General features: G+C 48.3%; 1 protein-coding gene and 1 pseudogene across 7 annotated transcripts in view; one reads left to right on the top strand and one right to left on the bottom strand.

Annotated features, from left to right (window-relative positions):
- Positions 1–16,519, top strand: part of TCF7L1 (transcription factor 7 like 1) — a 180,071-nt gene that overhangs the window by 116,488 nt on the left and 47,064 nt on the right. For 2 of the 7 annotated variants that reach the window (XM_074011378.1, XM_074011377.1), the window contains exon 1: positions 15,389–15,827. The exons of the other annotated variants lie outside the window; for them this stretch is intronic. The gene's annotated coding sequence lies outside the window, so the exon portion shown is untranslated. Of the gene's footprint in view, positions 1–15,388; positions 15,828–16,519 lie in introns of those variants that run through there. 7 annotated transcript variants of the gene reach the window in all.
- Positions 13,893–14,297, bottom strand: LOC123568349 (small nuclear ribonucleoprotein E-like; annotated as a pseudogene).

The following is a 16,519-nucleotide window of genomic DNA, read 5'->3' as shown; positions in this document are numbered from 1 at the left end:
TGCATTTCTAACACAATCCCACATAGTGCTGATGCTACTGGTCCAGGGAGCACACTTGGAGTAGCAAGATCTGGAGCCAAATAAATACAACCCAGTCTCCAAACTAGAGCGGACAGGCCCCCAGGAGCTGTTTCCATGGGCCCTGGATGTTACCAGCCTTCCTGTCCCACTTATACACACTTACATTTGCAGAGGAGAAATGGTGAACACCTGACAACATTTGTTTAATTTTTATCGTCGTGGGGCCTTTTGGGAGGGAGGAAGAAGAGTATCTCAGCCAACCACCAATTCCCACCCCCAAAACCATCAAGATTGTTAGCATTGTGCTTGTAGTTTTCCAAAAATGTACATGAACATGGCTGATCCACCCACTTTGGCCTTGCCAATAACAGAGGCAGCTCAGCCAGGAGTGAGTGATTGGTCCAGAATAAACCCACCCAGGTGGCAGTCAGTTCTTTACTGCCCTGTTTAGACCTGGCCTGAGGATTGACATTTCCTTTAACTGTCTCAAATGAGAGCTATCCTGGGCTGCTTCCAGCAACCCGCGCCTCCTCCCAGACTCTGCAATCCTGTGGGTGCTCCATAAATACTTGTTGACTGACTTGACTCATTCCCTTGGGGAGGGAAAAAAAAACAAGAGGAAGTAGGGAAAGGGGGAGTGAACTTGGTTTTCTTTCTCTTGTAAGTATCATAAGGAAATACCGAGCCTGATGTCTGACTGTTGGCAGAATACGACTGTTTGCATTCTACAAAGTAGCATTTGAAATTTTAGGTTTTATTTTTCACTAGTTGCAGTTTTTCTCTTTGGGTAATGAATGCAAAAAGTGGTTCCCTTTGGAATTTCCAACTGGGAACCCAGCAGGAGAACCAGCCGCTGCCGCTGCCCCTACTGCTAAGGAAGAAGTGGTTCCTCGCTGGCCTGTGCTGGTGTGGGCCCCGATTCTTGTGCAGTTACCCTTGCATGGGTGAGCAGAGACCTTCTGGGTTTTTGCTCTGGCGACACCCAGTTTTTGATTGTTTACAGGCTGAGTTTTCCCTAGTTGTTCAGCTGGGAGAATCTGAGGATGTATTTGTTCTTTCCTAATTGCATCCTGGGCCTCTTTCCTTTTTTTCCCTCCAGAAGTGGAAGGCATTTTTCTGACTTGACAAAGTGTACCAAGCCAAGGGGCCTGTTGTACTCCAGAACCCCCTTCTCAAGGGGACCTCAGTTGCCACTCACCTGCTTTTCTGGGGGTCTGTGGAACCTTCCTCACAGCCTGCACAACTGTCTCCCTTAAGAACCCTTCCTAGTACAAAGCCTCCATAAAACTCATTTGCTCTTGAGTCTTAGCTCTGGTGGAATATATCCCTGAGTTTTTTGCACACTGGGCCTCCATCCAGGCCTTTTCCTGGGAGAGTAGAAAACTCATGGGCTCTAGGGGGTGGGGAAAAGCCCTCAGTTCTGGATCTGGAAGCATCACTTACCAATTGCAGCCATGAGCAAGGTTTTGCTATTCTGTGCCTCAGTTTCCTCATCTGCGAGAAGGTGATAACACTATTTCTTTATCCCACTGTGTTCTGAGGAGTGAGTGAGTTTGCAGTGTAAAGACATAGGCAGTGCTAGGGACAGAGAAAGGTAACATTTGTTATTGTTGTTTTTCTGTAGCATTTGTATCTAATGCAGTAGACTGTGTGCCCAGTAAATGAGTCCTTTAAATTAATGATAGAAAGAGAAGTGGGGAAATGGGTTATAAGCAGTGATGTACTGGTAAATATTTAACAGTCAGCTCCTGGTGGGGAGGATTGTGCCCTGATTAGTGTTTGCCAATTTCCATGATGTAAATACTCTCCCCGTGGCTGATTTCAAGCTACCAATGTGACATCCCTGAACACTGAGTTTGAAGGAGATGCCAGTACACCAGTGCCAGCTGCTCTGGTTACTACGGGAAGGCATCTGCAATAGATCAGAGCCATAAGGCGCCCACCACCCCTGGCCTTCTCACCTTGCCACACACAGGAATTGGTAAGTGGGCCTTTTAAAAAAGCACTTGGTAATATATTAAATATTAAACATAGACTAGTTCGAAAGTGAGATTTTTTTTTTTTTTTTTGAGACGGAGTCTCACTCTGTCGCCCAGGCTGTAGTGTGGTGGTGCAATCTTGGCTCACTGAAACCTCCACCTCTTGGGTTCAAGCAATTGTTGTGCCTCAGCCTCCTGAGTAGCTGGGATTACAGGCGTGTGCCACCACGCCCGGCTAATTTTTGTATTTTTAGTAGAGACGGGGTTTCGCCATGTTGGCCAGGCTGGTCTCGAACTCCTGGCCTCAAATGATCGCCCACCTCAGCCTCCCAAAGTAGTAGGATTACAGGCGTGATCCACCATGCCCAGCTGAAAAATGAGATTTTTAATAAGCCTGGCTAGCTTTGTATTACACTATTTTGTGTTTTTTGTGTGTTAAAAGCTCCCAAGTTGTGCCGTCCCCTGCAAAGAAAGCCCTGAATGCACAGAATTAGGCACATCTTGAGGACAGATAACCTTTGAGAGAGACCTTTTGGAGCCACTAAAGGAAGGCAAAGGAGAAACTGTAGTCTCGGAGAATACTTAGTGTTCAGACTGAGCAGCAAAAAAGTGTTAAAGAAGTAATTAACAGCTGGATTCTAAATAGCAGCTAAGAGGTAGGCAGGGGCCTGAGAACATGGCCTGAGGCCACCAGAAGGTGGGAGAGAGAGAAACCAGCCTATATTTAGGAGTAAAACAAATGGCAGGATCAGGGCCCTACTTTGTATTTAGGAGGTTTGTGTGGTTTGTTTACTTGGGTTTTGTTTTTTGCTGTAACTAATTTAACAATTTAGGAGTGGAAAGAAAAATTAACCGATTTATCTTGCTGTCTGAATAATGTTTTGCAATAACCAAGAATAGGTCAGTGGACCAAGGGGGTAGGTCACTGCCCTGCTTAATGACCCATGTCCGGATATTATTATGTCTAAATTATAATCAGCACTCATTTCCATTGCACACAAAGAGAAGCTTGTGAGGAAGAAATAAAAAGCCTTTGCCTTTTATCGTGTACAGTATATAGTGTAAACAGTAGGGGCCTAATACATGTTTGTTTCCATAAAGACTTTTTCTAGCAGCTGTGATCAGCAGAGGAAAGGACCTGCCTAAAGTCATCACACTGCTAATTCGGGCCGAGTTAGAACCCAAGTCTCTGGGCCCGGCTTGAGGCTGTTTACTTCTTCAGAACAGAGGGGACCATCTGGATATAAGAGCTGAAGGAGAGAGACCAGACCAGAGCGTCTATTCAGGTCGCTCTTGTAAATCGCCGCTTTTTGATAGTTCCCTGTGACTGGCATCTGATTCAGAAAATGTCACAAGAAGTTACCTACTGCTTGCCCCTTAAACTAGCTGACAGTTTCCCATTCAAGTTCAGATTGCAATTCAGAGACACTCTAGGCTAGGCGCAGTGGCTCACGCCTATAATCCCAGTACTTTGGGAGGCGGAGGCAGGCAGATCACTTGAGTCTCAGGAGTTTGAGACCAGACTGGGCAACACAGCAAAAGCTATCACTACAAACGGTACAAAAAATTAGCCAGGCGTGGTGGCACATACCTGTAATCCTAGCCACTTGGGAATCTGAGGTAGGAGGATCACTTGAACCTAGGAGGTCAAGACTGCAGTGATCCGTGACTGTGCCACTGCACTCCAGCCCAGGAGACAGAGTGAGATCCTTTCCCAAAACACATACACACACACACACACACACACACACACACACACACACTCACACTCTAGATGCTTCTCTGCTGCTGTGTGTGCATTGGGTGGTACAGTGACAAGAGGGCTGGGGGAGGCAGACGTCACAGAAAGGACTCTGAGGGAAGTGAGTGGTGCACCCAGGGAAACTGGGGCCATGGGTGGTCCTCCCACATCCTTCCCGCAGGCTAGCTGTGCCTCTGGACTCTCGGTTGTTTTCATCTAAGGAAACTTATTTTGAAGCCATATTCATGGCAGCTGCAGGTACCCACCCCTGAGCATTTGCAGGACTTGTAGATAATTCACCTACAAGGTCTCAGGCAGTTACACCCTGTGATAATTTATAGCCACCCGTTCAGGCAGACAATTCCACATGAGCGTTTGCTATCACCCTGCTACCCTGACGCAAGCCTCAGTGTGACCCGTCGGCATGGCCTCTCCAAAAGATGTCCGTTCCCTGGGAGTCTGGGGAGTCCCTGACTCCCGGGAGAGTAGCAGAGCCAAGAAGGGGGAAAGACCACAAAAGAAGCGATGTGTTTTTGAAGGAGTGAATGTTTTCTACAGCCCATTTCCAAAGAACAGTCTAGAAATGCTTGCACACAAACAGTGTCATCAGAGTAAGTGTGTGGTTTGCAAGCAGCCCCCACCACAAGCTCCGTGAGGCCTGTCCTTGCCAGGGAGCCCAACCTCAGCCCCTAGTGTCTAGCTCCCCAGGGAGCTTTCCTGAGCACTAGTCCTCCCTTCTCTGGGCCCAGATCGGCAGGCTGCAACTTCTAGGGCTGAATGGATGGCAGCTGAAGGAAACAGAACGGCTTTCTGATTTTAAAACCTCAGAAAACCTAAAAACTTGATCTCTATTGCTTACTTTAGGAAACTTTAGGCCCTTTCTCAGAGGGCCTAAAATTAGACCTTCTCCACTGCCAACCAAACCATGTCATGACATGGAAGAATGTGGTCCCTGACCTAATGACCCATTTCTGTAAAAATGAGGTAGGATGTGTAGACAGTGCAGTAAGACTATGGAACAATAGACCATGAGCCAGTGTCACCTTCAATGTAAACATTAGGGATCCAGGCTTCTGAAGAAGTGTTGGAAACTCTATTAAACCACATAAGTTTGGGATTTTTCTTTCTGTAGCATGCATATGTGGCTTAGTGTTTGATTTTAAAAATAGGATGTTCATGGCCATTTTCATGAATAGTTTGACAGCCAGTCAGAAGTGTAAATGTCATTTTACCTAAATGCAACTGCTGTTGTTCCTAAGGACAGAAACCTGCTCACATGGGGGTGCGGGGAGGTCTGGTCAGTTGGCTGTTTGACCCAACTGGTTACGACCTCCATGCTTTGTCCTAAGTTGGCTGGTTCATGCTGGCAAGTCAATGCAGAAATATTGGTCAGGTTCCTACTAATTGTAAGGATTGGGTTGAACATTGCAGGAGGTAAGTAAAAGATGAATGAGGTCATGACCTTATATAGGAACTGCCTGTTGCCTGGTCCACCAGAGCCACAACACAAGTAGTGGAACTGATCTCAAGGCAAGGAAAGGTTAGTGTCACAAGAGAAGAACAGTGAGCTTTGGAGCCTCAAAGAAAGAAGGGTGTTAGGCTATCTCCCTGACCTTAAAAGAAATCTTCCCCCTTTTTACTACCATTATAAGAGTTTACCTACTTCAGCCCCTGTGCATGCTAAGCGTTCACTCAGTTAAACCACCACACAATCTTCGGAACTAGATTATGCTAATACCTTTTCAACTTGTGGGAGCTGAGGCTCAGAAAGATTAACTTTAGATAAGGTAACGACTGGTAAAGGGTACAGTCGTGATTCAGTCTAGCTCAGCCAGATCCCACTGTCATCTGTGACTTTGCAGGGCGGGAGGGAGTGGCAGCAGGAGACTGAGTGGGAGCCCTTGGGTCTTTGGGATGGTTTCACCTTTGGAAGATCCAGGACCCTCTTGCCATGAGAGTCCCACGAAGGGCTCATGGCCTGGAGCGGTTGGAAAGGCAGGAAGCCCAGCTGGGCATGGAGCAGCTGGAGGAGTGCCTTATTTGAGGCTGCTCTTGCATCATCTCATTAGGGATAATCATTTGTAGACTTGCTGCCACTGCAAACCATCAGCCCTGCTCAAATTTTCCCTGCAGCAGTGATGATGAAGTGATTCCTTAAAAGAACTAAGTACTAAGAAGTGATTCCTTAGCAGAACTGCTGAGTAACAGAGTTAATTCAGACTTGGGGTGGATATCAGTGTGAAATAGGGGGTGTTCTGAGTTATAAAACCTTTCAAAAGGAGCACAGGTTTATTGCTTCTGAACTTCACCAGGAATTGAAGCCAGATTGGCAAGGGGGTTCCCTGCACGAAGTCATCTGTGTGTCTCTTGTAGGTCAGTGATGCTTTTTCCTGCATCTGGGGGCTCGAAGGTTGTTTCGTGGCCATTTAGATATTCCCCTTGGAGTCTTGCTTGCAGTTCATCTGTACTGTCTGTAAAAAGGGTTTGCCTAGCAAAGGTAAACTCCAGCACCCCGACCCACATTAATGAGTTTTGCCTGTGTAAACCACGTTAATTGTGGTTGTTGCTTTTTAATTGTCCTGAAGTTTCTTGTATGTTAACTGCCCCAGGCTAGAACTCTGGTTTCTGTTTCCGTTGGGGGCTCTATTCTCACTCCTGCCCAAATAGCCTCACCAGTCTGCACTGAGATCTGCTCCTCTGCCCCCAGCCTGTCTGGCATTAGTACTAAGAGAATGAAGCTCAGAAAAACAGCCTCACTGGCCTAGACAAGGAGGCACAGGTATGTGGGGAAAACAGGAGTGGATGCCACAAGGTTTTCTTGTGAGAGTCTGAAACTACCAGGTCAAGAGAAGAAAGACTTCAGATTGTCACTGTTGGATGTCTTAATATGAGGAAGGACTCAAACAGAGCTGTCCGCTGCTGCAACTGGCTGTCTTGAGAGGTGGTGACCTTTCTCCAGAAGGGTGGAAACTGTAACCAGACAACTACTTGGTGAAGCAGCCTACAGAGAGATGGCCCTTCTGATGATGCGCCCAGTCTGAGGCCTCACTAGGCCAAGAGTGCGTCACCTGGGAGCTTGTTAGAAACTTACCATCCTGGGCCCCACCACACACCTCTTGACCTAGGCTGCATCTTAACAGGATCCTCAGCTAATGCATGCAATTGTTCACTGCCAGGGCCTCCAGTTCAGGACCAGGGTGCATGAGCATCACCTGGAGGAGATTTTTAATACAAACGCAGAGGCTGAGCTGCTGGCCTAGGACATGGAAGGATCATTCCCATACCTCACAGTCCAGCTCTCTCCCCATTCCCTCCCCGCTACGTGCTGTTGCGTTTCCAAGTTCATGCCTGTGTGCACACCTGCACACAAGGGAATAGGAAAATGGCTTTGACGTATTGAATCATGTCTACAAGCTGCTTCAGTCAGGGTTCCTGCTTGCTGAGAGACCAGATAGCTTTCCCAGGGAGCCCCAGGGCAGGGGCCTGAGGCACCTGCTTCCTGTTATGTCCCCTGAGGACTCCGCTTTGCCAGGAGAAAGGAGAAGCCTAAACAGGGTGGGTCAAGTCTGCGAGGCCTGCCTAGGGCTGCCCTCTGCCTTCCCAGCGCTTCAGTCCCTGATCGTTCAGGCCCCTTGTAGGCCAGAATGTCCCAGATTAGATGGGATGGGAAGGGTGTCTTCTGGTTGCTGTAGGCCCACATTAGGGGAGTACCCTCTTCAGTCCCACCTGGGGCAGGTGCCCAGAGCCAGGAATGAGCCACCTGTGGTGATTCCTGTGTGTCTGGAGTCTGGGAGCCCCTTGCACTGTTGGCCAGTGGTCACTGTGCAGTGATTGACTGGGCTCAGCGTCTGTAGCCTTTGTCTCAGCCCCTGGCATCCCTCCCCCGGGATCATTGTCTGGGTTGGTGGGTGTTAATCTGCAGCTCCTGAGAAGCTGCCTGGCAAATGGGAGGTTAATGTGCAAACAGCGGGGAGCATTGTCCATGTGTGAGGCTGGACAGCAAGTGGGAGGGAAATAGTTAAAAATCCTATTCATGGCCCAGGAGGGGAGGAGGGGTGGGCGCAGGAGCAGGCCCGGCCTTGTGCTAATCTTGCTGGAATGTAACTAGTTCGGGCAGTTTCTGGCTTCGATGTGTTCTGGGGCCGGTTGGCGTCCCCCCAGTACATCGACGTTGCGTCCGCGCGCCAAAGGCTGCTCTTTGTGTTCTCTGCAGCCACAACTTAGAGGCGACCGAGTCAGATTGCTTTAAGTTGTAAGGATGGGGAGGGAGGAAGCTCAGCCAGGCAGTTGTGCTATCCACGGTGGGAGAATCCACAGGCTCCTTCTCTGTTGGAGGATTTGGGTGGGGGAAGGGAGTGGGCAGAAGAGAATGTTCAAGGAGAAAGACCCCAAACCTGTTGGGTCAGGCTGCTCAGCTGCCTGGAGGCCTGGGAATGCCTAGGGGGAAGCCCCTGCTTCCGGACACACAATCAATTACATACAACAGTGGGGCCTTGTGTGTGTGGGCGGACACTGGGAGGAGTCGGCTCACAGCTCATGTTTTAATGCTTTACAAGGAGAGTGTGTTCATGCATTGCTTTTGCAACTTATAATCAATTTAAAACATTCTATATCTTGATCTAGGCTGGTGGTTACATTAATATTTACATATTGAACCAGGTGTGGTGGCTCATGCCTGTAATTTGGGAGGCTGAGGTGGATGGATCACCTGAGGTGTCAGGAGTTCGAGACCAGCCTGGCCAACATGGAAACCCTGTCTCTAATAAAAATACAAAAATTAGCTGGGTGTGGTGGCGGGTGGCTGTAATCCCAGCCACTTGGGAAGCTGAGGCAGGAGAATCCCTTGAACCTGGAAGGCAGAGGTTGCACTGAGCCGAGATCGCACCATTGCACTCCAGCCTGGGTGACAGAGTGAGACTCTGTCTGAAAAAAAAAAAGAAAAATACATATTAAAAATTTACTAGAGCCTGGGCAACATAGTGAGACCCCCACCTCTACAAAAAATTTTAAGAATTAACTGGGTGTAGTGGCACATGTCTGTGGTCTCAGCTACTCGAGAGGCTGAATCAGGAGGGTCACTTGAGCCCAGGAGTTCGAGGCTACAGTGAGCTCTGGTTGAGTCATTGCACCCCAGCCTGGTCAACAGAGCAAAATCCTGTCTTAAAAATTCATTGAGCCACATATGAGATTTGTGTACTTGCTTGTATATACATATTATACCTTAGTTTTAAACATTTTAAATTAAAAAAAGAAAAATCCCTCCTTCCTGACCTTCCAAGGCCTTGGCTGGCCAGCACAGCGGCAGGAAGGAAGAACAGGGTCCCCGGCATAGCTCCGGGGCATCCTCGGACTGCCTGGTGGAGTTTGCGCTGAACTCCCACACTGCTGTTTGGAAACAGAATGAAGTTGCACAGCAGCCAGATTCTGGGGCTTCCCCACCCAAGTTTGCCACTTTGCTCACGGGATTTGAAGAAAGCATCAAAGGCAGCAGCTTTAGAAAATAGCTCCAAGGGCCCCACTTGGTGTGAGGTCACCTTCTCATCTCACAGAGGGCTGTGGTGCCAGCTGCTGGCCACACATGCCCATGGGGCTGCTCTGGCCCTGCCTGACCCTGACTGGCTTCCGCATGCACCCCATGGGGAGCCCACGCCCACTGCACGGCATACCCACCAGGTGCTGCTGCCCTCCTGAACTCTGTGGGACACGCCGCTGCCCACATGGGGACTGCCTCCGAAGCAGGACCCTGGATTGCTCCTCTGCTGCCTGCCCCCTCCTGCCACGTAGTGAGGGTTCCACATTATGAATGTCATGGTTCCTTCCGGCTCTTGATTTTCCATGATTCAGGATCAGGAAATGATTTTCCTCTGAGTATTTTTAGGCCATGAGACTCAGTATAACAGTCAAATCCTGGCTCCACAACCCCTAGCTGTGTGGCCTTGGATAAATTAAAATCTCTCTAATCTTAGTTTCCTCATATGTGAAATGGGAATAACAACAATACTAAACTCAGTAGGGCTGATGAGGATTAAGTGAAAACCAGACTAATGTTGTATTCATTATCTGGGATAAAGGTTAGCCTGTATCATCATCATAATCAAAACCACACGCCACAGTGTGCCTCACAGTCCAGTGAGCCGAATCCTTGCCTGTGCACACTGTACCCTTAGACCTGAGAGGGGGGCCCTGCTCTGACCACCCCAGCCACTTCCTTCCTGACCAGACCAGGAATCCACGGAGCTGAGGATCCAAAGAATGGGATCCTGAGGCTTGAGAGCCTGCCTGGCTCTTCCCTGGACATGCACCAAGCCACTGGTGTGCACACCTGTAGATTGAGGTGGGGGGTTCACATTTGCCTGGGACTGAGCTTTATGGGGCGCTGAGATGTCTGGGGTGTTTCCATGTGTGGTCCCAAGACCTCGTAGGACAAGATGGAACGGAATGGTGGGGGTGCCAGATCGGGCTCTCTTACCACCACCGCATTCTGGTGCAGAACCCAGGAGTCTGGGAATTCTAAATTCGAGCCTGGCCTTTTCATAGCATTCATATTTGTCAAGGGAGGAGGACAGAATGTATTTAACAGTTTGTCAGCTTGAGTTACAACTTTTACATGTGTAAGCATATGGACTTAAATCTATGTTCTTGTCCCAAACCCTGCAGATATTGGGGTTGGGGGGCTGTCTGCATGCCCTTCCTTTCCCAGTGGGTGACCATCACTGACCTCTGAGACTTCAGACAAATTGTAGCCATGCCCACCTCTGAAGCTATCTTTAGGAAAACAGCGTCCTAGGTCCTTTCAGTTCAAAACCCTTGCTTATTTGTTAATAGGAATACATTGGTTCTAGAATAGAGCCTTGCCCTGTGGAAACTGCCATCTGTACTCTCCAAGGTCTAGTTCAGATCCCACCTCTTGGCTTCACTCTGTAATACCCCCACACTCTGTGACACCCCCACTCTATGACATTTACCATTTGGGACAGAAGCCCTGTCCTCCCTACCTATAGCTGAGGCCACCTCCCAAGACACATCGTCATTCTGTCCCCCACAGCACCACACACAGTGGCTGCACATGGTGGATGCACAGTGAGTATTTGTGGAATGAGCAGTCGAGCCGCTGCAGACTGATGAGTGTTCTAGGGCCTGTGTTGGTTTTCTAAAACTGCTCTGTCAGTAAGCGCCCCCCCCCCCGCCCCACCCCAATCCCCGTGTAAATGTATTCAGATCCTAAAGAAAATCAGGCAGCCACCCTTTAAAAAGCCCGATAAACCCCTTCATTTGTATTATCTTTGGGCAGAGTTTGCTCGGGAATTCGTATCTGTAGGAGATCTTAGTGCTCGCTGCTGGGAGGCAAATTGTTCGCATTCATTTGTTCTTTCAGTGGCTTGGCCCTATAAAGCAGAGGTCTGGCCTGAGGGAAAATTGTGAAAGAATCTGAGTTTGTCTTTGGGGTAGAAATTAAACAGCTTCTCTAGGCCTTGCCCTCAAACTTCAGCCCTGTTTACTATTGAAGACTGTATGTCTCAAGGGGTAAAGAGAGCCGTGGGATAATGGAGACTGAAAAAATGTTGAGATTTAGCCATTTTGTTTTCTTTTTTCCTTGGAGAATAATCTTTTGGGAAAAACTTGGATAGAGACCCTTTGAGCCATACAATTTTTTAAAGTTGAATTCAAGCCTCTAGTCATGGCTTGATTCCTTTTTTTCTGAACAATGAACAAAGAAATGCTGGTAGAGAGCCTTGAAATGCAGGGATGTTGAATGAGGAAAGGAAAAAGGAGGGCGGTGAATGTTCCTGAGCACTGGCTGGACCCTGCAGAAGCTTCCGATCATTCTGGAGGTCTCCAGAACTTGGTGGCTGGGACACCAGATATTGTGCATATATGAGGGGAGGGCCTCTGAGAACTCCCAAGAGGCCCCCAGCACCCTCCAGCTGACCTTTCACCGTTGGCACTAAACTGCAGGCGTCTCTCCTTTCTCCATTTCCAGGTGCAAATTGCAGCACCTGGAACTAAGACATCCCTGGAGGGCAGGACTTCCAAACTCACCCCCATTCATTAAGGCAAACACTGCTTCATCCACAATGTTACAGTAACATCAGCAAAAAGAAATGATGATCATGGGCCGGGCGCGGTGGCTCAAGCCTGTAATCCCAGCACTTTGGGAGGCCGAGACGGGCGGATCACGAGGTCAGGAGATCGAGACCATCCTGGCTAACACGGTGAAACCCCGTCTCTACTAAAAAATACAAAAAAACTAGCTGGGCGAGGTGGTGGGCGCCTGTAGTCCCAGCTACTCCGGAGGCTGAGGCAGGAGAATGGTGTGAACCCAGGAGGCGGAGCTTGCAGTGAGCTGAGATCTGGCCACTGCACTCCAGTGGGCAAGAGAGCCAGACTCCGCCTCCAAAAAAAAAAAAAAGAAATGATGATCATGGTTGATAGCTGTCAAGTGCTTACATCCAGGGCCCTTCTCTATTTAATCTTGGTATGCGGTGTACGGTTGGCAGGGGACTGGAATTTAAGCAAAAGAAGAAATACTGATGTTTCCAATTCATCATTTAAAGAGACCTTCTACGTGGCCGGACATGGTGGCTCACATCTATAATCCCAATACTTTGGGAGGTTGAGACGGGTGGATTGCTTGAGCCCAGGAGTTCAAGACCAGCCTGGGCAACATAGTGAGCCTCGTCTCTACAGTACAGGAAAAAAAATAGCAGGGTATGGTGATGCGTGCATGTAGTCCCAGCTACCCGGCGGTAGGCGTTGAGGTAGGAGGATTACTTGAGCCCTGGGAGGTCAAGGCTGCAGTGAGCCAAGATCGTACCACTGCACTCCAACCCCAGGGACAGAGTGAGACCCCATCTCAAAAAATAAATAAACAAATAGACTTTGTACGCGAGGCCTGGCCATTTGTTAACCCGTGTGAAAGATGTTTCGGTGGCCATTTAATGAACATATGTTGAATAATATGTATCTTACTGTGTAAGATACAAAGGGAAAAAAGATACAAAAGGAAAAAAGAAAACTCAGTATCACCTCAGCCCCTTCTGATAGAACTGGTGTGTCCAAGCGGCAACATCCTAAAATAGTTGTCCTCCACTCTGGGATGTAAAAGAAGTTCTTCTGGGATTTGGTTTTATTACAATGACCAAGAATTTGCCCTCCCTCAGTTATCACATCTACTGTGACAGGCCCTGCACCACGTCCTGTGAGATCCTACCTGCCAAGAACCCGTCTGCCATTTCTCATTAGTATCTTTGTGGTTTGCAGTCACCTATGTAGAATTTGTACATATACTCAAGTGTTATTAGTTTTCAATTACTTCCTCAATTATTGCTGAGGTGTGTGTGTGCGTGTGTGTGTGTGTGTGTGTGTGTGTGTGGTATTTCGTAGCCAGAGCTACAAAATGTATCTCCAATAATATTAGTAGAATTTTTTCAGCCCCTAAAACCCACCGTAAAAGTTAACTATGATAACAAGGCCTGTAGGCCTGTACACAAGGGCATTTGGTTTCTATCGAAGTGTATTACACAGGCCAGCTCTGGATTCTCCACCTCTGGAGAGCTGTTTAAAGCAGGCATTAAAAGGAAGATCATTTTCAGCGTGTTTGTGATAATGAAGCATGTGTGTGCTCACGAAGGATACCTCCCTGGACAATGCCTGGAAGAGGACTTTGTGAAGTGGAGGCTGTACATGATTCCACCAGCAAGCATGTATCTTGACAAAGGTTGTAAGGACAAGAAGTTGTGCCTTAGCTGTAACCAAAACCCAGCCTAAGCAATCAGGTGAGTTGAAGTAGATGTTGTCAAAGCTAAAAAGAAGCCAAGCATGGTGGCTTACACCTGTAATCCCAGCACTTTGGGAGGCCAAGTGAGGCAGTGGGATTATTGAAGCCAGGAGTTTGAGACCAGCCTGGGCAACATAGCAAGATCCCATCTGTTAAAAAAAAAATCAGCTGAGTGTGGTGATGTGTGCCTATGGTCCCAGCTACTCAAGAGGCTAAGGTGAGAGGATCACTTGAGCCCAGGAGGCCACAGTGAGCCATGATCATACCTCTGCGCTCCAGCCTGGGCAACAAAGCAAGACAGCGTCTCTCTCTTTTTTTTTTTTTAATACAAACAATCCCATAGCATTTATTGCCATCTTGTAATAATCAAAACAATATGAATAAATGTTCATATTGGATAAAGGACATCTAAAAACAAACTGTATCCTTCTCAACAATTTCTCACTTCATTGATCATTTCTGGTTGGAGACACTTTGTAGCAGAGTAATATCTCCTTTTAGTATGATCCAACCCAGTTTTCTTGACTTTGTTTTAGAATGAATCTCTTCCACATCATCTAATAACAAGGTTCATATACTCATTAAAACCAGTGATACAGCCTTCTATCCACATATTCCCTTGCTCATAGAGCCACACCTGAATCCACGATCTATTTTGTAAGTATCTGAAGATGAGGTTGATGGGCTGCACCATAACCTTCTGCACTTTCTGGCCCTGGCCATGGTACGCCATAGTGGAATTCCACAAAGAGCACACCTGCACGCTGCCTCTGAGAGCAACTTCCAGAATCAAGACACCGTCTCTTAAAAAAAAAAAAAAAAAAAAAAAAAGCCTAAAAAGAGTAAGATGTAGGCTTAGGGCTGCCTCCCCTGAGGAATTCTTTTGGATCCCTCTAGCCTCTGACCAGCCAAGCAGAATATGGAGAAAGGAGTCTATAGAGGCTGCTGTCAAGTTCAGGGTGAAAATACGAGCATTTCCAAGCATTTCATCAAGGACTTGTTAAAGATCCAGGTTTGAAGTCTCCAAGGAAGACTTTTTTTGAAGATGTTGCCAAAAGGAAAAGAGATCAAACCAGCAGAATGAATTCCCCATCATATACATGGGGGATACCCAGGAACTCACAGGGTCTCTTGGGAACTCTGAAAGCAGTTAGAGAACAAGCATATGGGTTGTAGTCCCTGGAGTTGGAGCCCGATGCCATCCTCCAGTAAGTTCTCCAGCGGATTCCCTCTGGAAGGCTACTCACGGACCCGGGGAGAAATGACACCAAGAGTGGGGAACTAGAGGCTAACACTGGGTACCTGCTACTGCAGTGGCTTCAGATACTCTACCCCTACCCCAGATTTGGGCCAGGCCAGGGGCTATGGAACTCCAGAAAGAAGGGCCTCAGAGAGAGAGAGGGAGAAGGAGAGAGTGTCATCTACATCGTGACAGTTGCACACTTTCCACATGCAACTGAGGAAAGCTCGGGTCCCTCAGCAGCCCTTTGCCTGCACTTGGGCCAATGATCAAAGGTACCCAGGGTGGTGGTCCAGTCACTGGCGAAAGCATGGCAGCCTTTTGGCAAAAGACTTGGGGGCATAAATAGTGAAATACTCAGAGAATGGAGTAATTGGCTGGCTAGAACATGAATGGAGGGTGTTGTTAGGAATAGGCAGTTGGAGATGGGAAGGGTAGGCCAGGGCCTTAATGCCCACTGAGCAGTTAGGTTTTTTACTGCAGGCATTGGGGAACCACTGGAGCTTTGGTGGGGGTGGGTGGGGGTGGGGGGGAAGTAGCGATCACAGGAAGGGTGGGCTGGCCTGGGGAGGTGCTGCAGGCAGGAGAACAGCTCAGAGTCTTTACAGCGGTCCAGGGCAGTGAGCAGCAGAGAGGAAGGGAAACAATTGGAGAGACAGTCCAAGTTAGAATAACAAGACTTGGTCCCCTGTCAGTTGTAGAGAGTGAGGGAAAGAGAAGAGGCCAGAATGATCCCCAAGGTTTGTACAATCCTCAGGGTGACCGCATGTCCTGGTTTACATCATCGGTCATAATTGTTAAAGGTGTTCCCTTTCACTTTCAAAGGAGCCCTGGTTGATAGGATAGAGGAAACAGGATCAGGGCTGGATTTCGATGAGTCTGTATGGGATTGAGCTGCCTGTAGCACGGTATCAAGGAATCACTTGGAGATGAGGAGGAAGGCTGGAGCCAGCTGCAGAGATGAGCATGATCACTGAGTGGGTGCCAACCCGCAGGGGGAGGAGGAGACTATCCAGAGAACACCAGCTTTCGAGGCATAGGCCAAGGCCCTGAGGAGCGGCTGGAGAGGTAAGTGGAAAACCAGCCGAAAGGGTACCCCAGAAGCTGAGGGACCTCTTAGGGAAAAGACCTGGAAGATGACATTGGGTTTGGTAATTAGGAGGTCAGCAGTGGCCTTAGCGAGAACAGGGCCAGTGACGTGGAAGGCAGGTGGCAGTGGACTGAATGATTGGAGGGAGTGGAGGGATTGGCAGTGGGGGTTTGAGGGTTTTGTAAAGAGCTTGTAAGGGAGAGACGGCCTCAGCACAGGGCCCATCCAACTGTGGGTCTCCAACCAATTGCACTGATTTTTCCTGCCCATTTTTCCTTCTTTGAAGGGAAAAATGGAAATTGAAGAGGAAGAAATCGATGGCCCATTTGAACCATGACTTTGAGTTTAATTCAGCATGTATTTGAGTGACTCTGAGTGAGTACTCCTGACCTCCAGGAATGGATAGAATGGAACATGGAAAATGAAGGTGAATCAAATGAGAATTTGGCCAATGGACTTACAAAAAAGTGTTCAAATGGGCCACACCTACCCAGTCTGGTGCTGTGCATGCATCACAAATCCTCGGACATGAGATGGAGTTGTCACCTGGTCAGTGATTGGGTTTCAGAGTCTGGATAGGAACTGGGGGCTCAGGAAGGAAGTGGCAAAGATGTGGAATTTTCGGGTCATCATCAGGCCTGAAGAAGACCTGATCACCACCCAGTCTCGG

Source organism: Macaca fascicularis, chromosome 13 (assembly GCF_037993035.2).
Source record: "Macaca fascicularis isolate 582-1 chromosome 13, T2T-MFA8v1.1".
NCBI classification, from domain to species: domain Eukaryota; kingdom Metazoa; phylum Chordata; class Mammalia; order Primates; family Cercopithecidae; genus Macaca; species Macaca fascicularis.
The sequence above is the reverse complement of the archived record's forward strand: the minus strand, read 5'-3'. Positions and strand labels throughout refer to the sequence as shown.